Genomic DNA, 25,853 nt, shown 5'->3' with positions numbered 1-25,853 from the left:
GAGGGCAAGGGATGTTTTTTTGGGTAGAAGGATTGGCTGGGCAGAGTACAATTTAGATGTTTTTTTTTTTCTTCCTTCAAATTTACAGTAAATGGAGAAAGGCCTGGTCCATTGGAGGAAGGGCTGAGTAGCTGAGAACTGGTGGACACAATCTACCCAACGGAGAAAGGGGTAGCTTGAATGGGACCATGGGGGGAAGGGAATCCACATCACAATCGAATAATATGGGGAGGGGTAAACCAGATTTGTGGAGCCTAGTCTCAGCTCCATAAGTGAGGGAGTGAGAGATCTGCATGGAGAGCTCAGTTTTTGGCTTGGATGATGCCCAGGAATTCAGGCTTAAGGGGCGCTCCACCCACCAGGAAGCCATCTACATCATCTTGGCATGCCAGATCCTTACAGTTGGCCCCTGTCACAGAGCCTCCATAAATGGTCCTGGTAGACTATGATACAGATTCTAAGACGTGGGTCTTAAGCCAGCATCAAAGCTTCTCATGTAAGTCTTGGGCCTGCTGGGGTGTGGCTGTTTTGCCAGTACCAATAGCCCAGACTGGTTCATAGGCTAGGACGACTTTGCTTCAGTCCTTCACAATATCTGCAATGGCCTTAGTCTGGTCAAACATCACCTTCTCAGTGATTCCAGCTTCCCTCTCATCCAACTTCTCACCAATACAAGTGATCACTCCCAGGCCTTCTTCTTTTTTTTTTTCAGGGCCATGGGGGTTAAGTGACTTACCTAGGGTCACACAGCTAGTAAGTGTCAAGTGTCTGAGGCCAGATTTGAACTCAGGTACTCCTGAATCCAGGACTGATGCTTTATCCACTGCACCACCTAGCTGCCCCTCTTCCAGGCCTTCTAACAGAGCATGGGCTACCTTCTGTCCAATGAGCTCATCAGACTCCCCAAAGATATGTCTTCTTTCAGAGTGTCCCAGGATCACCCAGTTGGCCCCACAGTCTTTAATCATGGCTGGGCTGATCTTCCCAGTAAATGCACCCATGGCCACTTTGTAGCAGTTCTGAGCAGCTATGCCAATTTTTGCATCCAATTTCTGATGAACAAAGTCAAGGTAGATGGAAGGGGCTCCACATACCACTTTGGTGTTGGTGGGCACCTTGGCCCCATTGATTGAAGACACTTCTTTTTGTCATTCATCTTCCAATTTTCCCTGACAAAGAACTTCCATGAGGCCTTGGCTTTCTGGTAATAGTCAGTGACTCAGAAGGAGATTGAAGGTCAGAGGTAGAGCTCCACAATTTAGTTTTAACCAGAAGCATATAATATATGATAAGGCTGGAAAGGTGAGAGGCCTTGACCAGGCTCTACTGGTTCATACAAACCTTACATGCTAGCTCTCCAAACTGGTTCACAATATCATTTTTCACTGTTCAGGACTCTCCAAAGAGATTTCTATTCCCTGCATCAACCGAATAATTTCCAGGATCCCTCCATCTGAATCCCTCTATCCTAATAATCCCAAGCATCAAGAAAATTATTAGTAATAACTAGTAACTCCTCACTATAAAATTATGCTACAGAATGATATGAGGTGAATCTCATATCACCATGCCATCATACATATATGCACACATATTCATATGTATAAGCACATATGCCAGCTAACACATATGTTCATATCTATATATGCATCTAGGTAAATCATTAAGAATGGAAGGAAGAGGAACCCAGTTCATCAGCTATAGGGATGCTCAGAGTTTGTAGTTTCTGGGGCAGGGTGGAATTTTGAGGACTTATTAAGCAACACAGACACATGTGCCAGGTCTGTGGGGTGGTTTAGAGTATCAGTGATACATTGATATATTTATTCTTGTCCTTGCTTTACCTGCCTCTTCCTATTCCTGAGCCTAATCCGAAGAGAGTCATATTGCCACAGTTGAAACGCCTGCAGCTATTGTCCCTTCTCTTGGAACTCTACCTGCAGCTACAGGCTGGGCTGCTGGAGTTGACATTTCTCCCTTCTTGGTTTCTGAGGCTAGGAAATAAATGAGTTAAAGTCCTCAAGGTGCTAAAATAAACCACTTATGGAAAATTAACTGGTAATTACTATATCATTTCCTGATTCTCAAATATTGGTAAAGAGCGATTCTAATTAAGAGGAATTTAATATATACAAATGGCTTGAGTTTTTACATTTTGATTCAATTCAATGAATGATTCTATTAGCTAGTAAGTTGAAAGAGCAGAACCCAATTGTAATTCAAAGTAGAAAGTGAGAGATGAATGTTTAAGTGAGTCACCCAAGGGCAAACTAGTTGCTTCCAGAACCAGAGGAGAAATAGGTTTTCTTAACTCTATGTTTTATACTTTTGGTTTAGGACAGTAAGATGATTGCTTGGTGGTCTGTGGGGTAAATTGCTCTTTTTGAGTTATTTTCCCCTTGTTCCCCAAAAAAACATATATGTGTACCTCCCCCCTACTCCCATACACGCATACATTTTTGGACAAATTTGAAATTTCGGGACTAGATTGTTCCCAGAGCAGGAAAACAAAACCCCTGAAAATCCCAGGGCAAGAGAGCAGCTGAGATAATTTGCAAATTCCGTCTACACAGATTTTTGTCATTCAGTAGAATGTCAGCCTACAATGGAAGAGGCTGATGTTTCTCTGGTCTTTGTATGACCGACCTTAGAAACTAGAGCATTTATATTCTAAGAATGACAAAGATAGATGGTCTTGAGTAAGACTTGTTTGACAGTGGAGAAGAAGCATTTCATCAGTTGTCTTTGACCTGGATCTTCTCCCTCCTTTAACATTTTGCTAATGTTAAGAACCCTGGGAACAAAGTCAGGTAAATGATGTATGTGTATTTCCCATTATCAGAGATGCCTCAGATACTGTGGACACTCTTGGTATAGATCATAGGAATCTGGAGCACAGCTACAAAGGAGAAGGGAACCTCTGATAAGTCTCTAATTCAGGTTCAGCAGCAGGATCATACCCAAGTAACCATTTAGGACATAGCCTGATGGGGTCTCAGCCATGACAGAGGTAGGTCTGCCAGGTTCAATTCTACCTAAATTCTCTCTCATCATGTACTGATGGGGGAAGTCAGCTATTCAATGAGTAAGGAACACTGTTCAGGTGTGAAGGTAAAAGGTTAACAAGAAGGGTATCAACAACAATTTGGTTAAACTGACACATGTCACAAAGGAGATGGGACTAGAGTGGTCTGTTCTCTCTCTCTGTCTCTGTCTGTCTCTGTCTGTCTCTGTCTTTCTCAGGCTTGCTTGATGAGAATTTGTCTGGGCTTCTGTGAAAAGGTTATTTTATTCTGGAGGTTATTTCATCCTGCTTTTTGATCACTTGGGATATTCCAGGCAGACTGCAACATTGAGAAGTAGCACAAATTGGGCATTGTTGCTCCTTTCCTCTAACCTCTCCTCTCTTACTTCATTTCTCTGTCTTCCTTCTTCCCAACTCTATCTTACCCTGAGGATAAAATTCTGATTCCTATTAAAGGGCAGCTAGGGGGTTCAGTGGATAGAGCAGTGGGCCTGGAGTCAGGAAAACTTATTTCAAATCCATCCTCACATATTCTTAGCTGTTTGACTCTGGGCAAGATATTTGACTTCTGTTTGTTCTAGTCTCTGGAACTGGAAAATGGGAATGATAATTGCACCTACCTGCCAGGATTATTTTGAGGATCAAAGTACATAATAATAAAGTGCCTGGCACTCAGTAAGAGCTGTATAAATGTTAACTCTTCTTGTATCCTAATGTATTTCATATTGGGCCATGGAAGGTATTAGTTCATAATGCATTAAGTTTAGCATTGCCCTTCCCAAGAGAATTTGCATTTTTATTGGGGACCCAATACAACAGGATCAGGGGCTAGGTATATAAGTAAGACCAGAGCCCTACTTGTCAAACAGCTCTTACCTGAGATGATCTCTTTTTTCATTTTTATAATATAAATGTTCTAGGGCATACATGGTTGCCTACTCAACCAATTTGTGAGGCTGACTTTAGTGATATTCATTTTATAATCTAATTTTGTGTTGGAAGAAATCACAACCTGCGTCTAATCCAAAAAAATGTCTATTAATTTGTTGATGGATTGATTGTTTTGGGGTCAGGGTGGGATATGGACCTCTGATGTCACTGATACAGGGAATTCCCAGTAAGAAAAAAAAATCCCTCTACTGATGTACCTGCTCTGCATCTTACAATCTTAGCCTATAAAGCAAAGACATTAAATACTTTGCTCAAGGTCACACGGTCAGTATGTGTGAGAGACAGGAATAGAACTTAGATTTGAGGCCGGGTTTCTCTTCTGCTTGTCAGGTTGCCTCTTTGTCTGTGATTTACTTCCCTTTCAGTTACCAAACTCTTGGTTTCAATGTTATGATTATTGTGGCTCATATTTATATGACACTTTAAAGGAATGATGTATGATTTCATCAGCGTGAGGATTCCTTGCACTAACAGAGAACTCAGGCCTTCTCTGACTTAGTAGGTAAGCCTTAAAGAGTTATCTGAGGCACATATGGGTTAAATGACTTGTTCAGGGTCACACAGATAGTAAGGGTCATAGTTTAACAAAAAAAAACACATCACAATAGGTCTGTGAGGTGGCTGGTATAAGCAACAACATTCCCATTTTATAGATGAAGCTCAAGGAGGTTAGGGCCACTAGGTGGTACAGTGAATAGAATGCCAGGCCAGAAATCAGGAAGACTCATCTTCATGAGTTCATATCTGGCCTCAGACTCTTATTAGCTATGTGATCCTGGGTAATTCACTTAACCCTGTTTTCCTCAGTTTCCTCATCTATAAAATGAACTGGAGAAGGAAATCGCAAGTCATTCCAGTATCTTTGCCAAGAAAATCTCATAGAGGGTCATGAAGAGTTGGAAACGACTGAAATGACTAAACAACAACAACAGGGATGTTCCATATATTGCCTGTGGTCACAAAGATGATAAGCGGTAGAACCAAGTCTAGAAGCCAGGTCTTTAGACTCCCATTTGAGGGCTCTTTCCACTATGTGATGCTGCCCTCAACAGTGCTACATAGCAAAGGGGTTCCCATCCTTAATGTTTTTTCCTAAATTCCCAAGCATTTCCTCCAGGCTAAACAAACTCTTTAGACCAAAAATCACTGACAGATTGCATCCTTGCACTCAAGAATTTGAAATAGATTTCCAATTTGTCCAGGTCTGAGTCTGCCATCCCTAATAGATAGGCAGCTTTGTGACAAAGAGTGGAGGGGAAATGCTCAATCATAAGCATTTACTAAAGGCATCTGTGCCTGTGACAGTGGTTTTCTTGAACAAAATACAAGGCACCTGACTAATAAATTGCTCTTGGATGGTTCCTCTGCAGACATATAACAGCATGCTTGCTGTTTGCCCACCCCAAGGAAGATCATTATCTTCTATTACCTTTCATGTGGCCAGTGAAACCCAGATTACTAGACAGGCTTTTGCAGACATAACGATAAGTCTTCAATTCACAGACTTACTGTGCTTTACTTCTCTGAGTGTTTCAGGCAATTGACATATTAATAAACCATTAAAACATTTCTCCAAGGGAGTTTAATGTAATGACTATTCAATATATGTCTCCCAGTTGTGCAAGGATATCCCTTAGTCTGTGACAACCGTACACCATAATTATAAAGTTGTGATGTTCCCTTTTATTTTTAGCTTTAATCCATATCAAACACAACTGCTGCTTTAAAAAAAATCATTTAAAAGATCTTCTGCCTCCATTTTATTTAACCTCTTACATCTATTTATTTATTTATTTTTTAACTTGAATGGCATAGTTCTACTCCAATTTTGATCACTATTTCTTCTTGGTTCATTCTTCCATACTGGTCTGTGCTTAGGAAAACAATTTCTTGACCATTCTTAATGAATCTCTGTCTATTGAAATGTTGTACAATTTAATGAAGGTGGCATGAATCTCATGGTTAGAATTCTTTGATTTTGGCAAAAGTGTATCTTGGCAGAGTGCAACCAACACTCAATCATATAAGTTCATCTTTGAAAATAGAGGTTTAATCATGATCTCAGAAAACTGGTAATAAAGAATACTGTTCACCTCCTCATAGAGAGGTGATGCACTAATATGAAGAATGAGACAGATTTTGGGATATAGCCAAAACGGGATTTTTTTTTGTTTGATTACTCTTATTTGTTGCAAAGGTTTTATTTTTGTTTTTTTCTTTTTCTAGTAGGGAAAGGGCGGGAGAAAAATAAATGCTTGAAAATTGGAAGCAAAATAAGGAAAAAAGAAAATGTAGCTTTAAACTTATAAAGACTAAAGAATTAAAATATGTGCTTTAATCTTATTGCACAGCTAGACACTTACAGTTTTTATGGGCTTGGAGCTTGGTCTCTTTTTACCTTTTTTAAAAAGTATCCTAGGGGCAGCTAGGTGGCACAGTGGATAGAGCACCGGCCCTGGAGTCAGGAGTACCTGAGTTCAAATCCAGCCTCAGACACTTAACACTTACTAGCTGTGTGACCCTGGGCAAGTCACTTAACCCCAATTGCCTCACTAAAAAAAAAAAAAAGTATCCTAGAGGTGCAAACTTTCTAATGTCTTAAAAAAGCATACTATAATAGTTAGGAATATGGGCAACCCAGTAAAATCAATCCCCCAGGGGGAAACAATGGCTTTTTTTAGAGGAGCCCTGACACTTAATTTCTAAGACTTCTTGACAATAATTCTTATTGTTCTTAGATACTCAGCTAGCATCAATTCAGCAGGCAGTTGCACCAATTTGAGTCATTACTAAAGCTTTGGGATGTCTGGAACAAGCCACCTACAAGCAGTATGCATACACCATTGGACAAGATGCTTTTCTTTCCTCCTTCAAATGTCTTTTCCAAATTCACATGAAAGAAAGATATGATTCCTATTTTCTTAAAACATCTCTTTTAAAAGACCAGGAGCAGAGTGATTTAACTTCTATTCTGAGGAGGCTTGTGGGTAATTTTGTTAATTTTTCAGTCTCATTGTCATCTCAAACTCACATTTCAGCTAATGATTTTTTCATGTAACTTAGGTGTGTGTGTATATATATAAATATATACATATGTAATATATAATTAGTATTTTATGTGTAATATTTAGTATATATTATAGTATTCCATAGTATATAGAAATACAGTATTGTATTATGTATAATGTTATATATACATATATATGTGTATATATAGATATAGTAGTATTACAACCAATTGTACCTAATTCCTATTAGGGATAGCTTTAACATTGTTGTGACTTCCCAAGTAAGTACTTTCCTTTAGTCAGGCCAATTTGCTTTTCATTCCCTCTTCCTCAGAGGGTGAACCTCAATCTTCCTTGTCACTAAAGAAACTTTCTATGGTCCTCACCTTTCTTTGACTGTTCTTCTGGTCTTTCTTTTATTTGAATTTTAGCTCCTTAAAGTGGGGGATTCTTTCTAGGCTGCACTATCCCAAGCTTCAGGAGGTTCCAGGTGGTATGATTTAAGGAGGAGCAGGTTCTTCACTCACCTGGCCTGTTCCCTGGTCCATAGATGACACCTGACCAACTTGCTAATAAACCAGCCTTGTGTGTTGTAGTTGTCAGCTCCGAAGAGCCTGTGCCCCTCCCTCTCCTGGGCCACTGCTACTCAAGCCTACTACCTGGTTCCCAGCAGGGAAGAAAAACCCAAGTTGTGCCTCAGCACCAGCATAGACCCTGTAATCTCCCCCCCTGCCAAGGGTTTAGCCCTCTCACCAGACTGTGAGCTTAGTTCTAGACAATACTGGCACTGCAGGTGATTCAGAGGCTCTGGGGGTCTCTTTCTCAGGTGAGGCCTTCCTGGGACTGGATCTGTTTCAGTGTGACTGTGGGGTTGGGCTCCACTCTCGTCTCAGCATAGCAGCTTCCTCCTTCCGACCTTCCAAGCTGTCCTTGGTTGGAAAATAATCTTAGCACATTCTTCTGTGGATTTTGCTGCTCCAGGAATTGTCCTATGGCATTATTTGGATGTTTTTTGGAGTGATCATGTCATGAGTTTGAGAACTCCCTGGGGGCAGCTAGGTGGCACAGTGGATAAAGCACTGGCCTTGGATTCAGGAGGACTTGAGTTCAAATCCAGCCTTAGACACTTGACACTTAACTAGCTGTGTGACCCTGGGCAAGTCACTTAGCCCTCATTGCCCCCCCCCCAAATAAAAAAAAAATTTAAAAAAGAGAACTCACTGCATTTTCCCTGCCATCTTGGCTCCCATCCTGTCTGTGTCTTTTTTATGTCACTTCCGTTTGTATTTATTCAATTTGTTCTAAGCCAATATGTTTGGTATGTGTCATAGGAGCATCAGATCATAGGTCATAGATTTAGAGCTTGAAGAAACCAAATAGGGTATGCATTTAAATTCCTTCTTTATTCAGATGAGAAAACTAAGTTTGAAAAGGTTAAGCAATTCATCCAAAATCATACAGGCAACAAGTAGTGGAGCTGAGATTCAAACATAGGTCATCCATTACCCCTTTTCCACTCTTCTCTTTCCTTTTTTTCCCTTCCCTTTTCTTCGGTTCTTTTCTTTTTTCTCCTCTTCTCCTTTACTCTGGTCTACTTCTATTCCTATTCCTATTCTATTCTACTCTGGACTACTATACTCTACTTTTATTCCATCCCATCCCATCCCATCCCATCCCATCCCATCCCATCCCATCCCATCCCATCCCATCCCATCCCATCCCATCCCATTCCATTCCAATTCCTATTATATTCTACTCTACTCTGCTTTACTTCTATTTATTCCACTCTACTTCTATTTCATTCCATTCCACTCTACTCTTTTCTATTCTACTGTTGTCTATTCTACTCTACTCTTAATCTATTCTATTCTGCTCTACTCTACTTCTATTCTCTGCCTATTCTTTTCCTATTCCTATTCTACTATCTTATCTATCTATCACACACACACATATATATACATATACATGCATATATATATATACATATATATATATATATATATATGCTTTTTCTTGTGATGATAATTGTGCATGGCTTAAGTATTGTGAAGGAATAGGTCATGAGATTTGAAAAAATTGAGGAACTGGGAAATTAAGTTGAAGTATCAACTTGAACATGGAAATCACTATGGAGGAGAGGAAGATAGTGTATCAGGTTCTGAACTCCTTGAGAAAAGAGGAAGGATGACCTAGATACTTATAGACAAGGCTACCACAATTTATGTAGGGTAAATCTTTCTTTTTTTTTTAAAATAAGAGTGAACTTCTAATGAGAAAACAGTGATAATTTTATTGACAAAGGGAGAGTCTAGAAGTGACCAGCAATGGGAAGCACAAAATATTCCCATTATTCATCCCTCCATGATCAGTGGGTCAGGGTGTGTAAGAGCAGGTTCAACTATTGCTGGAGAGGATGGTCAGGGATTCAGAGTCATCTGGGGAAAATCTCACTTAAGTAAGAACAAGTTGATAGAAGAAGCAAGAGGAGAATTAAGCAAAGTTTGTTCATTATGTAATAGGAATTCCAGACTGCATGGTGAAAAGAGTAGGTTGAGTTTGGGTACAGGTGTGGCTGAGGTAAGATTGATGAGGATAAGGATCAGAGAAAGAGAAGTGGATATTGGGAATAACCAGTAACTCTGTCAAGAAAACCACACATGGGGTCACAAAGAATTAGAAATTACTAAAATGACTGAATAACAAAAGCTAGTAATTAATACAGGGCTAGGAAAAGTAACAGATATTGTGAGTTTATTAGCTATAGGAGTAGAAGAATAATAGATGATTTATAATTCTCATAGTTTCCAATGCTCACAGTGTGGTGTTTCAAGGTAAAGGCCAGGGACCCTGGGCCTTAGTCACTCCCTGATACTCAAGACTAGATGGGGAAAGGAAAGGGTTCATTTGAGCACAAAAGAGGATATTGGCTCTGGCAGTAGAGTATGGGAAATTATGATCAATAATCAATATCGTGGAGGACCCAGAGATCTCTCCTTCTTTCTTTGTCCTCTGGTCCCTCCACTCAAGGGCAAGGTTTCCTTGAGAGATTTCATCAAATCTCTCCATCTGTGTCAGTCCCAACCCAAGCTCATGAGGAATCTTGAGTAGAGACAGATATGTTTATCCAGATAGCTGAAGGATTCTCTTTCCAGGGTGGGGGTTATATGGGGGGCCCTCATTGAAGAAGAGGACATTCTTTGAATTGATAGCTCAAGGATAGAGATAATTTCCTTGTGCAGGGGTCAGTTATTGGCCCCACTGATCACCTACTGTTTCAAGGATATATAAGCTCATGGAATCTTTGGTCTGAGAGTGATGTCCATAAACCTCCTTTTATTGATAACCCACTGGCCATATAAACAAAATTACTAAGTTACCCAGATACTATGTCTTTCACAATTTTTATCATCACAGTAGTCCTCTGTCATATGTACCACATACACATATGCTACATGTAATATAAATTGCACTGGCAACCATAATCCATCGATAACAACTGATGACAGCTTAACCTTATGAATATTTAAAAAAATAATAATAATAACAGAATCAGTTGTCTTGTAAAAAGGCTAAATGCAATGGATGTAATATATCTGAAATTCATAAAGGAATTTGCTGCAGTATGTCAAAAAAGAGGGTATGTAGTAATATGAAGTTTTAAAAATGTTTCACTTTTTGTTTTTATCTGTTTCATGTGTAAAAACTGGACAATAGGGGCAGCTAGGTGGCACAGTGGATAAAGCACTGGCCCTGAATTCAGGAGGACCTGAGTTCAAATCTGGCCTCAGACACTTGACACTTCCTAGCTGTGTGACCCTGGGAAAGTCACTTAACCCCCATTGCCTGACTTAAAAAAAAAAGAAGAAGAAGTACAAGTGAATACAGGGAATCATAGAATGTGGGAATCTTTTGATCACTCATGGTTGGGTATAGTCTGGGTTTTCCTTTTACCTGTTTCTTGATCCCCACTAGTAAATATGCATTTTTATAGTATTTTTTCATGAACATGAAGGAAGCTGAAAGAATGAAAGTTGCATGAGAAAATGGTCCATATACCTCCTGTCTTAAAAAGAATGACCCAGGTAACAAGTTTAGTATTAATCTGTTGTGCCATTTTAAGAACTACAAATTGGCCTAGTGATAACTGACACAGTAAAATTCTGATACTATTAAGACCAATAGAATAGAAAGATCCTGGAGACCATTTCAATGCAAATTGAAAATTTTAACAAAGTAACTATAAAGCATTTATTCTCATAGCACATCTTTGGACAGTGTTTTCCTCATTCACTTATTAGCACTTCCTGAGAAACCCTTTTCCTGCCCCCTCCACAACAGAAGGTATACCTGATAAGCAATTTAAATTTTAAAGCATTTATGACATTAATTTGGTTGGAAACAAATTACAAATTAGATATTCTTTTCTTAAAGGAAAAGAAAAATTAATGCACTAAAAAATCCTTAATGACATTTCAAAGACTGCTGAACTTAAAAGTATATTTGTAGTAGCCTCATATTTATTACAGGTTACCTGTAGCAAATCAGAGTATTAATTAGAAAACTCACCTAATACCCAATGAAAATATAATAGCCTTAATTAGAGGGAACTATTTTCATTTGTGCACATAAATCAATCTTTTTCATTTAAAATTATTTATTTATTTATTTATTCATTCATTTATTGATTTATTGATTTATTTTGCAGGGCAATGAGGGTTAAGTGACTTGCCCAGGGTCACACAGCTAGTAAGTGTTTAGTGTCTGAAGCCAGATTTGACCTCAGGTTCTCCTGAATCCAGGGCTGGTGCTTTATCCACTGAGCCACCTAGCTGCCCTCAAATCAATTTTTTTCATTGCCTTTTTCTTTCAGGAGTAAAGAAAGGAAAATTATTTTTTGGTCATCAGCATGAAAAACTGCCCATTTTAATACTATTATACAAGTTTACCCTTTAGTCTTGTTTTGTAAAATGTAAATGAACAAGAATTTAAAATTATTTAGGGAACAATGGGATATGAATGGGTTAGAAACAATTTAAAACCCATAGGTCAAGCATCTGAGACCTTTTTCTATGTGGAGAACTGAATTTTGTACTCAACCTATTTTTTCTTTAGTACATAAGGGCATTGTAGCAAATCACCTTTATTGAAGATGACCTTGGGGAAGTAAGGACAAATGGACCTGGTATTCACTACTCACTTCTTTTCAAGAAGGGGGACAGTGCAGGGCTAACATTTTCACTTTCTCCTAAATATTTTTTCATGAAGTGATATTAGGTCCAAACTTTTGACAAATTCTAATTACAAATCAACTCATCCATATTTATATTTCAATTTCTTTTTTTGACCTTTATCACACTTATTAGCTGTGTTGTACATTTTCATATTTCCTCATACATTACCTTACATGCTTACCTAATTATTCCATTTAAGTTTCATTTCTCAAAATTATTTTAGGCTCCTTAGAGATAGGGGACCATTTCCTATGGTTCTTAAATATATATCTTATAGTTTCTAGCATGGTGCTGAATTAAAAGAAAAAAAACTAACATATTAAATACATGAAATAAAGGAAGTGAAAAAAGAAACAGAAAAAGAAAAAAAGAAAGGAGGGAACATGAAAGGAAGAAAGAAAGAAGGAAGAAGGAAAGAAGAGAGTGAGAACAAGAGTGAGAGCGAGAGCGAGAGCGAGAGAGAGAGAGAGAGAGAGAGAGAGAGAGAGAGAGAGAGAGAACTAAGATGGTTTCAAGTTCCATCTCTGATAGCTGGAGGAGAGATCATTGATAGGGACTCAGATATGAATATTCCTGTTCTTACAGACACAGAGCAAGAGAAGAGCCAGCACCTGCTAGTTAACTTCTTTTCATGCTGCTTTTCTTGATTGTGCAGGAAGTCAACTAACTTAAAAAAGACATAACTTCATAGCTTGAGTTGTTCAAGAATGTAACAAGGTAACCATTATCTTTGTCTAGTCATGCATGATTAAACAACTATATTGGAATGACTGACTGTTCTACTGCTATATTTCTTTTACCTGGGAAGCTGGTGAAATCAGTCTAGTTGTGTCTATTGTCAACAGCCAGTGGTGGTGTGACCCAACTTCACATTGTCTAGCTCTGTTCACCAGTAAATCAGTAGGAATGAAGGAAGTGGATAGTGACAATAATTAGAGATTGAGCAAAGGGCGTGCACAGTTTTATAGCTCTTTGGGCCTAGTTGCAAATTGTTCTTCAGAATGGTTGGAACAGTTCATAACTCTAACAATAGTGTCCTAATTTTTCTACACCCCCTACAACATTTATCATTTTTCTTTCCTGTAATGTTAGCCAATCTGATAGTTTTGAGGTGGTACATCAGGGTTGTTTTAATTTGCATGTTTCTAATGAATAGTGATTAAGATTTTTTGTCATATTACCATAGATAGCTTTGATTTCCTCTTTTCAAAACTGCCTGTTTATAGGCTTTGATCATTTACCAATTAGGGAATGATTCCCATTTTTATAAATTTGGCTCAGTTCCCTATATATTTGAAAAATAAGGCATTTATATAAGATATGTTATAATTTCCCCCTTTCCTGTTTTCCTCTAATTTCACCTGCATTCATTTTGTTTGTGTAAAAAATTTTAAATTTCATGTAATAAAAGTTATCCATGTTACTTCCTGTGATACTCTCTGGTCATTGTTTGGTCATAAAGTCTTCCCTTATCTATAGATCTGAGTTGTGTATTTTTTTCATTTTCCCCTAATTTATTTATGATATCACCCCTATATGTCTAAATCATTTATCCATTTTTACCTTATCTTGGTGTACAGTGTGATATTGGTCTTAAACCAAGAGTTGTCAATCTTGTTTTAAAAATATTTTGATAAATATACTTCAAAATAATTGGTTTCCTTTTAATCTTATGCATGATATTTTATGCATTTAAAAATGTTATTCTGAGAAGTGGTTCATAGGCTTTACCAGTCATCCAAATACAACTTTCAAACAGAAACAGAATTCCCAAAACAGCATGCTGTGATATGCAAAAATGTTCACTGGAATTGTTTAGATGCTATATAGTAATCAGAAATTAAGTAGGAGCAACAAAGATTTCTAACTCTAAGTAAAAAAAAACTATGGAAGATATGCTGCTCTTGGTGGCCAGGAGTCAAAGTTAAAAATAAACAACCATTAAGATATCTACAAACAATAGTATCTATATATTTCCTGAGGCAAATAATTTTCCTCTGAAGAGTAAATGCTTATTTCAGTCAAGACTTGGACACACAGACAGGTTCCCTTTATTGAAAGAAAAGTCACTGAAGGTTTTTTCCCCCTAGTTCAGTGACTAGCTATGTGAAGTTTCTTGACTTTCCAAATGAGTTATAGCAGTGCTCCTTACTCTTATCAGAAATAGGCAGTATCTGAAGTGATGCCTATAGCTGAAGCCAGAAAATGTAAGTAGAGAAAAAAATCAACAACTCAATGGGATTACACTTCATAAAAACCACAAGGACATTCGCATCCAATCAAGCAGCTGCCAGCATTTACCACTGGGTCTGACACATAGTAGGTGCTTAACAACATTTACTGATTGATTAAACATAAAGCCAGCAGGGCAAAGGACTGGGAAGATAACTATAATTACATCACATGAAGACATTTGTGGTTCTGCAGTCATAGAGTTGTCAGTTGCCCCTCCGTATAGATGCCTTGGTCATATGTAATATAATAACTAAGTAAAATAATGGGAAAACTCAACCATCTTGTGATGAGGGAATTAGGAATAACTCTCTAGTGCAATCAAATATTTCTTTATTGGAGGAGATCTGTTTGACTAATGTTGTGAATCAATTGAAAAATTTCCTAGATGGCTAGGGGATTTCACAATATATAAAGAACATTTCTAAGTGACTATTTGCATTGAGGAAAATAGTCCCAGATGCAGCATATTCATATCTAGCATATTTATGTGAAGCCTGGAGAAAAAAAATTTTAACACACTACCAAACAAACAATAATAGCAAACAAACTAAACCCCAAATTCCATAGCCTTTAGAGGAGTGAGGACCTTGGTAAGAGAAGAGTCAAAAATCTTAGCTGAATTGATGAATATAATTGAATCAGAAACACAGGGATTAACTTCTTAGCATATGAATCTAGTACCTTTCAAGATAAACTTTGGAAGCCTGGCTTAATCAAATGTCACATTGACATTAGCAGTAACAATCTTGTTGCCGAAATGCTTTACCAGGCTTCATCTCTTAGAAGAAAAGTTATAGAGGATCAATAGAATGGAGTGTTAAAAGAGGAAATTGTTTCCTTTCTTTGTGGTTGTTGAGCATCTCCACTTTTATTAATACTTTTATTTCCTGGTGAGTATGGATAGTAGGAAATTAAAAGATCTCATTCAAAAAGAACAATATATTTGATTCATATTGATGACTCCTTAGACTCCCCCCACCCTTCAATCAAGTTAGGTATATTAGCATCTTAGATTTGCCTAACAAGTGATTAGGAGATATTGACAGCAAATTTTAAACTGTCATTATATAGAACAAGGAAAGTAATCATTTTAAAGTAATGTTCTTTAATTCACCTGCAATGTAACAAAGATTATTGAGCCATGTTACAAGCATTTTCATTGATTAAATGTATGTTTTCTATTTAGATGACTTAATGGGAAGCAATAGCGATTTAGCATGATTTAGAAATGCTCAATGGAATAAGAAAAGTAGTTGTTGCTCTTAAAGAACAGAGATGTCCATTACATTTCTCAGGCCGAGAAAAGAAGATTAAACAGTAAGCACAGAGTTCCACAGATGTTAAGTTAGTAGAAAGACAAGGGGAATATGGTCATTTTGGGATATAAATGGTTATTTAACTGCTTGGTCTAACCACCCCGTAAAGCTAGTTTTTCAAATAGACTAGGGCAAATTCTGAGTTATTTGTACAGATGTTGTTATCTGAACATGATTTCTGGGGATAAAAAGTTCACTGTCACTTTCTTTCAAGGTCTGGCAAATTAAACAGACACACACACACACACACATGCACGCACACACACACATGCACGCACACACACAAAGTTGCTTTAGGAAAGTTTTCATTTATATGGCAGTCAAATTCTTTGCAAGTGTTCTGACTATTCAGATAGATTCTTTCCTTAAAAAGGCTATAAAAGGAAGTAGAAAGAAAGGAAAAAAAGGAAGGAAGAAAAAAAGGAAGGAAGGAAGAAAAAAAGGAAGGAAGGAAGGAAGGAAGGAAGGAAGGAAGGAAGGAAGGAAGGAAGGAAGGAAGGAAGGAAGGAAGGAAGGAAGGAAGGAAGGAAGGAAGGAAAAAACGAGGAGCTATAATAAGGTGTGATAAGTAGCAGTACTAGAAGGGCATAGGAATGACTGCAACCACCCCTGATTCCTTGACCTATTCTCATCAGTTCTAAGAAGAGAAGGCTGTTATGTAATCCATCATTTACTTAGGAAACTGAAACTGGGTTAATATATTAGTTGGTCCCCAAAGGACCCTCCAGGTACTAATGAGCAGTCTGTCCCTGAGCCAACTGGTCCCCAGGTTTAATAGCATTTGAGTTAGTTTAGTCTATAAAATACAATACTCAAACAACAAAAAAAATTTTCTCGTCAATAATCAGTAGCATTGATTTTCCCATGGAGTACCTTACCTTTTGCCCATACCTCCTCCCTCCCTCTCTACCCAGTTATAGATTAGACAATTAACTCTTTTAAAAAAAAAATTTGGTGAGGCAATCGGGGTTAAGTGACTTGCCCAGGGTCACACAGCTAGTACATGTCAAGTGTCTGAGGCCATATTTGAACTCAGGTCCTCCTGACTACAGGACCAGTGCTCTATCCACTGTGCCACCTAGCTAGCTGCCCCAGACAATTAACTCTTAAAGTGATTTGAAACACACTTAAATAGCATAGAAAACAATACCATGTTTTTAAAGGAGGAAAGGAGAAAGGGAAGAAAATGGAAAGGAAGGAAAGAGCTTTGAAAATGAGGAAAGACTTGGAAGGTGAGGAAGGAAAGTCAAAGGAAAGGAAGAAGGAAAAGAATGAAGAGAAAAGAATGGAATAAAGGAAAATGGAAAGAAGATAAGGTAAATAAGTAAAGGAGAAAAGGGCTTGATTTTCTCTTTTGTTTTTTTATTAATCTTGGAGATCCAGAAAAAAGAGAATTCACGTAGTTATAATGCAGCAGTAGAAAACCAAAACCCAAATCCCCAAAACATTGGACCCTAGGCAAGTCACTTCCATTTTCTTGTTCTTAGTTTCTTTATTTGGAAAAGAAGAATGTCAGAAAAGATGACCCCTAATGTCCCTTCAATATCTAGTGTTCTATTACTCTAGGATCAAATTTAAAGCTTCCATGTCCCTAAACTTCATTTTCTTTAACTTCCTGGATACTTGCCTTACTTTTCTTCTTTTTATTAAGTTGTAGAAATTGTGTGGAACAAAATCTGTTAAGTAATAGGTTTTAAAATGTTTCCATAGCCAGTTTTATATTTATTTCCTATGCTAGGTAGTCAGAGTATACTGCAAGGCAGCTTAACGTTACATGAGGATGAAATTGGAGGTTTATATCTGTCAGTATGTACATTGTCCTTTCACTTTTTCAATGGGTGGTTATCTTGTAGATTCCCAGTTTCTAAGAGACAGGGATTTGAGCATGACTTGGGTTTCTATCAAATGAGCAGCTAGTCTGACTTACAATTCCCAGAGCAATGTGTGCTCAGGAAATTTGTTTAAACAACTCTTTCTAAAAACAAGTTGACACCAAATTAATTGAAGCTGAAATCATCACTGATGGCTGTTGGGAATTGTGGCAAAAGCTAATTGAATTCCATGCATATCAAGATGACCCAAGAAAGATAATTCTTAGACTTAAGGCTCTTTCAAGATTTCATTTTGTAGCTCCAGTTATGCAAGAATCCTCCTTTCTTCTCCCTAAGTGGAAATCAATCTATAAATTCAGAGAATTAGATGTCTCCAAAGGAAGAGAAATATTAAAAAAAAGTGTTTGACTTGGATTCAAGACACCTGAAATTGAATCTAACTTAGACTTTCTAGTTATGTGCCTCTGGACAGAATTTCTTATCTGGAAAATGGGGATATTATTACTTAGGCTTCTCACCTCGCAAGGTTGTTATAAGGTAGGTGTTTTGTGAATTTTACATTGATATAAAATGGTCATTGATTAATGTAAGGCAATAAGTGCCACTCCTAGATTTGTACTTAAAGAGCTTGGGTTTGAATCTCAGCTAGCTTTCTCATGATGTCACCTTAGGCAAGTTACTTAACCTCTCTAGGTCTGTTTCATGCTATATAAAATGAGACTGGCAGACTAGTTGACCTCTATAGTACTTTTCCCAGCTCTTAGTCTATGGTCCTATGACCTATTCTTTCTCTGGCTGTAGCTCTTAGGCTAATCTTTACAAAACTTCAAAGGGGATTGGCAGGAGGGAGAGTTTGGGAAGTCTACCATGTTTCCCTAGAATGTGAAGAATGTGATAAATAATGAAATAGTATTCAGCATTGAAATCATATACCTCCTGTTATCCTAGTCATCTGTTAGAAATTCAGAACATTTTAGGTTTAAATTCAAAACAATTTCCTAACATTATCTCATTCTGATATTGTAGATAAATGATTATTCTATCTTTTGAGTTCTCAAGGATTAGAGCAGCCAATCTGTCAGGAATAATTTCTCATCTTACTTCAAAGGGAAAAGAAATTTCTAGTTTGGGGTTCATATACTGAGTTTGGGAGTGACATCTGCTATGGCCTAGAACAATGGTTTCCAAAAATTTTGATTATACACCTCTATATGTAAAAATTTTTAGTTCCCACAATTGCAAACACAGCTGTATTTGCTAAACTATAAATTATTTGTAGTTGTTCAGTTGTTTCAGTTGTGTCTGACTCTTCATGACACCATTTATTATTGTTTTTTTTTTTTTTTTGGTAAAAAATACTGGAATGGTTTGCCATTTCTTTCTCTAAAACATTTTATAGATGAAGAACCTGAGGCAAAGAGAGTTAAGTCATTTGCCCAGGGTCACACAGGTAATAAATGTCTGAGGACAGATTTGAATTCAGGAAGATGAATTTTCCTGAATGCAGGCCCACCACTCTATCCACTATACCATCTTTTTTTTTTTTTTTTTTTTAGTGAGGCAATTGGTGTTAAGTGACTTGCCCAGGGTCACACAGGTAGTGAGTGTTAAGTGTCGGAGGCCAGATTTGAACTCAGGTACTCCTGACTCCAGGGCCGGTGCTTTATCCACTGCATCACCTAGCCGCCTCCACTATACTATCTTTAACATAGATTATGTTTACAATTGTGTATATACAACTATACATATTTTATATATATATATATATATATATATATATATATATATATATATATATATATATATATAAAATGTGTATATGTGTATATGTAGTCCATTGTCTTAATATTCAAATAATTAAATATGAATGAAAATGAAAATTATAACAAATAAAATAAATATGAAATATTTTATTTTACAGTTAATAGTTACTAGAGTTTATTGAGTAAGGGAAAATATTGTTTGAATTTCACTCCAGAAAAAAATCACTTTCCTATGTGGAGGAATTATTGGAATGGTGAGAGATGTGAGACAGGTAGACCATTTAGGAGGCTATTACATAAGTACTGGTGAGAGTTAATGAAGACTTGAAATTGGGTGATCACTATAGGGTCTGAAACAATAGTCTATGAGTAGAAAAAAAGAGGCAGGGGAACAATGTGAGATGTGGAGATTGAAACAAGACTTGGCTTCTGATCAGATATGTGAATATGATTCAGGGGGAAATAAAGAATAAAAAATGACAATGAGGTTGTGAAATTCTGGGCAATTAGGAAGATGGTGGTATCCTTGACTATATAAAGGAAGTTTGGAAGATGGGTGAGTCTTTTAGAAAAATAGAGTGTAATAATCTATGTGATATATATCACAATTCATCCATGTGTACTTATTTTATCTGACTCGGTATGTTCCATTCATAATAAAAAGTTGGGAGGTAGAGCTCTTACTTCCTCTAAGTGCCTCCTGCAGGGCATCTGCCATAGTCAATCCTCTATTTTGTGCCATTGTCACCACATCACCATCATGATCATCACCACCACCACCATCAGTCATTGCCCTCATTATCATTGTCATCATCATCGTTGTTGTCATTGCCATATTAATGATAATGATATTAATAATAACTAACTTTTATTGATAACTAAATTTAATTATGATATGTGAGAAGTAGCATGACATAGTAGATAGATTGTCCTCAAAGCCAGGAAGACCGGGGTTCAAGTCTCTGTTAACCTCTCATTTCTCTAGATTTTTTTGAAGACTATAAGTCAAAGAGGTGTTCATGTGCATTAGTAGAAGAAGCTTGCTCACCTGGGAATTCCCTATCACTATCAAATTACAGATTTAGTTCATATCCCTAATATTTATACAGTATTTTAAGGTTTACAAAACATTTTAATGTATTATCCCATTTAACCATAGTGATATTAAGATAGATATCATTTCATTAGATCATAGTAACATTTTAAGATAGCACCTTCACTAAGTTCAAGGCCAGGCACAATAATGAACGCTAGCTACACAAATACAAATAAACAAGACAATTGTGACACACAAGAAGCTTACATTATAATCAAGAAAGATGACACAAAAAGTTTCTGGAGGTAGGATGGGGAGGCATGGTATTATTTTTCTGGCAATGTAGCAGGTGAAAAGGAGGACTATTCTGGAAAGAGTGAGAGGGAGATGACACAGCATTGCTGGGATCCTTCCTAAAACAGTGTTCATGGGGAGGGACAAGTAGAGGTTTCTTAAAGTAGCACTGTGACAAGTGATGGTTTAGAGAGGGGTTCTGGAAATAATAACTTGATGCCTCCCTTATAGGACAGGCGACACTGTATTTTAATTTTGCAAATCATTTAAAAATATCTCATTCTGGGGCCAGCTAGGTGGCACAGTGGATAAAGCACCAGTCCTGGATTCAGGAAAACCTGAGTTCAAATCTGTCCTCAGACACTTGACACTTACTAGCTGTGTGACCCTGGGCAAGCCACTTAACCCTCATTGTCCCTCGAAAAAAATCTCATTTTATCTTCACAGCAATCCTGGGAGAGGATTATTCTCTACTATTGTCCCCATTTTACAGAAGGGGAAACTGAAGTAGACATTGCTAAGTGATTTGTTCAGGGTCACACAGCTAGTTAAGCTTCTGAGGCTAGATTTGGACTTAGGTCTTCCTGACTCCAAGGTCAGCTAGGTGGTACAGTGGATGGAGCACTATCTTATTATCCTAATAGAGCACTATTGACCTGGAGTCAAGAAGACCTAAATTCAAGTTTGGTCTAATGCATCAGCTGTTACCACTCTCTCTGATTATAAAGTCTTGGGAAACAGGAACAAGGATGATAACATTATATATTATAACACTCATTACCCAGGTGGGCCCCAAATTATAAAATAAGGCAACAGTATATTTATGTAAAGTCTGAGAAGAACACAAATGGAAAAGACTAAGAATCTGTGTAAGAGGAGACAAGAGAAGGGAGAGAGATTAAAAAAGTAGAAGACTGTATTAATAGGAGGAATTTCAGAAAGAGAATTAAGAAAGAAACTGATAATGGCTTCTGATGAGAAGATAAAGTCATAGCAGTACAGACTTAACTATCCTTCTAGAGTCTTGCTAAGCTTGATTTCTCTTCAGAGGAATTTTTTTTTAAAGGACTAAGAAAGGATTGTGCATGCATGCTGAGTCCAACCATCATAAATTTGTTCCCATTGTTTCTGGGACCTAAACCTCTTTCTATTAAGGGTGTGCTGAGTTTATTGGGATTTTTTTTAGGTACTTTTGATTCTTGATCCTGTCTTGAGGTCATAAGGTCCTTTCCTGAGTTACTGAAATCAATTCAGTACAGCCAACATTAATTAGTATTTCAGTATGTCCAGGGAGACAACTCTCAGATTTTAGGTCACAGAACAGTCACTGGAAGTTCCCTTGATCATGAAATCAGAAGCCCAGTCTAACCACTTCAAAAGACATTAGGGAGATAAATCTAGCTTAGGCACCACAAGGCTGAGGACCTTGGGGATGGGAACTTCTGCCAATCTTAATTTACCATCACTCTTGGTTTGCTCAGATTCAGCTCAGGGAGACTAATCCCTCAAGAGGATGTTATTATCATGATTTTTGGCTCTCCCCCCTTCCCTCCCCCATCCCCCAAAACAAGGTACCTAAAGTATAAGCATAAACCAGATATGGAACAGGAGTTTCATTCACCCTTGGAAAAGGGAATGCTAAGCAATAAAGAATTATTAAAAGAAAAACCATTAATTTATTATTATGAGTACAATGCACAGAGATTCTAATATTTAAGCTTTATTGGGATGTTTGTAGTTTCTTTTAAGGGTTGCTAATTAGCCATTTTATATCATAGCCTTATCAGTGCCAAGTCTCTCAGTCTTTTTGTCTGTTTATCTGTTTGTCTCTTTCTCTGTCATTCTAATACTTTCCCTTCGCTCAATTCTGCTGCCTCAAATACTCTTGCTTGGGTGTCTGAAAAGGGGAAGATACCAGCTGCCTTCTGAGATCTCACAAGGCCATGTACCATTTTAAAGAAGATACACATTTGAGGTCCTCACTGCAGGCACAGACTTGTTTGCCTAGGAAGCATGAATTCACAGCTTGTGGTCAGGTTGGGGGAAGTATACTTCATTGTTGCCATGAATAAAAGACCTGAGGGATGGGCATTTATTATACCCAAAGAGTTCCAACGTGGCAGTCAAAAGATTTTTGCCACCACATATACAATGTATATGTATATACACTCACTACATTTGCATCTCCTGAGTCATAGCCTACAGGAATCAGGAGAAGATATCTGCATATACTCGGAAGTACATTTTCAGGAGATGGGATGGAAAGGAGACTCCATCTCGAATATCTGAAGCAGCTTCTCACACTATATGCTTGAATGGATTGTCAAATGAGAATTCTCTAAGGTATGTTGTATGTAGCACTACACACAGATGCCAAATAATAGAATCCTTACTCTCAAGGTACTTACAGCATAATAGTGATATGTCAAACAAAAATAGCTTTGGTTCAAGGCAGAAACTAATAAGTACCAAGGATAATAATTTCTTTTCTTTTTTTTTTTTTTTTTTTTTGCAGGCAATGGGGGTTAAGTGACTTGCCCAGGGTCACACAGCTAGTAAGTATCAAGTGTCTGAGGCCGGATTTGAACTCAGGTACTCCTGACTCCAGGGCCGGTGCTATAACCACTGCGCCATCTAGCTGCCCAATAATTCATTTTCAATAAAAAAGGTTATATGAAATTTGAGGAAAGAGGAAACACATCCTCTTAGGTGGTGGCAGGGGTAAGCATGTGTTTCAATGATGATTCCATGGATAAAGTGATATCTTTGTTGGGTCTTGAAGATAAAAGGGGATTCCAACAGGTCAGACTGTTTGGGACTGGGGAGGAATTGGTCAATAGAAAAGCTTGACTGGTTCTGAGCAAAGGCACCAAGATTGAAAAAAAAAAGTGTAGACAGAATGGGGACAGCATATATTAATCTTTGGCTACCATGGGAGTACCTGAAGTAGAGTAATGTAAGATAAGACTAGAAAGGTAGATTGGAGCCTGATTGTGGAGTGTTTTTAATAGCCTTGAATTAATTTCTTCTGTATTCCATAGGTGAAGGGAAGCTTCTAAAGATTTTTAAGTCTGACAGTGATTCTATCAGCGGAGTCCATTTGGAAGATTACCAGGGCAGCAATGTGAGAGAGAGATTGGAGACAAGATAGACTAGAAGCAGGAGGAGCAGTTAGGAAGGCATTTTATATTAGTCCAGATATGATGATGATCTGAACTAGGATGATTGTAGTGAGAATGGACAGGAGGGAACTGATGAGAGAGAGGTTTATGGGTTAGAATTGACAGTACAGTTATCCCTTCCACATGACGACTTTTTGCATCACTGTTTTGCTAAATTATGGGCTGGTATAAGGAACTAAATAGGAATTTGGGGGGAATTTTAAGGAATCCAGAGGTGTCACATGAAGGCCTGCAGATGACACAAAAATGTTTAGAAACTCATAAATGCATAGAATAAATATATAGGATGATATCACATCAACCCAATTTTCCAATAAGGAAATAGAAACAACCCGTGAAGGAAAAAGAAAAAAAAATTCGACTCCTTTTCTCATATGAAGGGAGGGCCAACACATTTTATATGGATTTTTTAGATTGCAGGGGTGCTGATCCCCTTGCCCCTGTGATGTGGAAGGATTAACTATACATTACAGTGAACTGAATGTGGGGGGTAGGGATCCACTGGGGAAGTGGGAGAGATGATGAATCTAGTTTAGCTTTGACTTCTATTCTTGGAGTCTTCTAAGTCCCTGTGGAGTAAAGCAATATATTTGTAGATGTCACATGCACTTTATGACATGATTTTGTAAAGCTGATCATAGCCTGTGGAAGACAATCAAATGAACAAAATACCCCCAAACAAACCCAACTGTATGTCTACTTAGCACTCCAATTTTAGGCTCATAGTTATAGTGGGAGAAGAGGCTAAAAATCCAGAATATGTTTTCCTTCCCTTCTTTTCAACTCATATCTCCCAGATACTCTTTACCCTTGTCTTACATAATGATGTGACTTTCTCCTTTCTAAACTCCCTCTATATATACAAGTGATCCATTTCATACCATTATACCCTCTATCATCCCTATTCTCATATTCACCTTTAATTTCTCATTAGCTGCTTTGGTACTTGGATGCCTAGGAAGGGGAAGATGCCATTTGAGAGCTCTCAAAACTATGTACCACATTAAAGAAGACAGTAACTGGAAGTGCCCATGCCAGGCACAGGCTTGTTTGCCAAAGAAGTATGTCCTTGTCTCCCTCATCTTCAAAAAACCCCCACACCCTTCCTTGAGCCATCTATCACTGCTAGCTGTCTTTGTATCTCTCTTCTCTCTTTTGTGGCTAATCTCCCTAAGAAAGCTTTTTATAACTTGTGCCTCCACTTACTCTCCTCATTTTTATTTATTTTTATTTTATTTTTTGCAGGGTGATGAAGGTTAAGTGACTTGTCCAGGGTCACACAGCTAGTAAGTGTCAAGTCTCTGAGGACAAATTTGAACTCAGGTCCTCCTGAATCCAGGCTTGGTCCTTTATCCACTGTGCCACCTAGCTGCCTTCTACTTTCCTCATTTAAAAAAAAACTTTCTACAGTCTGATTTTTGAATTCATCACTCAATCAAAACTCCTCTCTCCAAAGTTACTTAAAATCTCTTAATTCCCAAATCTACTGGCCTTTTCTAAATCTTCATCCTTCTTGACCTTTCTGCAGCTTTTGATGCTGTTTATCACTCTTGATAATCTTTTCTCTCTAGGTTTTTATGACACTATTATTTTCTGGTTTTCCTACTTCTTATCTGACTGCTCCTTCTCAGTCTCCTTTGCTTGCTCTTCATCCAGGACATGCCCACTAACTGTAGGTGTCTCAGCCCTCTCTGTCATGGACTCTTTTCTTTTTTCCTCCTATATTATATTAATAATGATAATCTCATCAGTTTCCATGGATTCAATGATCATCTCTATGCTAATAATAATATCTACTTATCTAGCTTGTGGTAAAAATTATTTGTGGTAAAGATTAATATTGGAAGTTTTAGCTGAATCATTTGAGAGATTGTGCATGCTACTGAAGCAGCTTTTGAAGGTGCAAGAACACAAGGAACTTCCGGTACTCAAACCTAAAAGTGAGGGTGGGAATGGAAGTTCGCATTCTCTGGCTGTTAA

The 25,853-nt window shown here is 37.6% G+C and overlaps 1 pseudogene; it reads right to left on the bottom strand.

Moving 5' to 3' along the window:
* Positions 1-302: 302 nt before the first annotated feature.
* Positions 303-20,178, bottom strand: LOC122728987 (annotated as a pseudogene).
* Positions 20,179-25,853: the final 5,675 nt, after the last annotated feature.

The sequence above is a fragment of the Dromiciops gliroides genome, chromosome 5 (assembly GCF_019393635.1).
Source record: "Dromiciops gliroides isolate mDroGli1 chromosome 5, mDroGli1.pri, whole genome shotgun sequence".
Taxonomy (NCBI): domain Eukaryota; kingdom Metazoa; phylum Chordata; class Mammalia; order Microbiotheria; family Microbiotheriidae; genus Dromiciops; species Dromiciops gliroides.
Note: the sequence above shows the minus strand (reverse complement) of the source record. Positions and strands in the feature narration are given on the sequence as shown.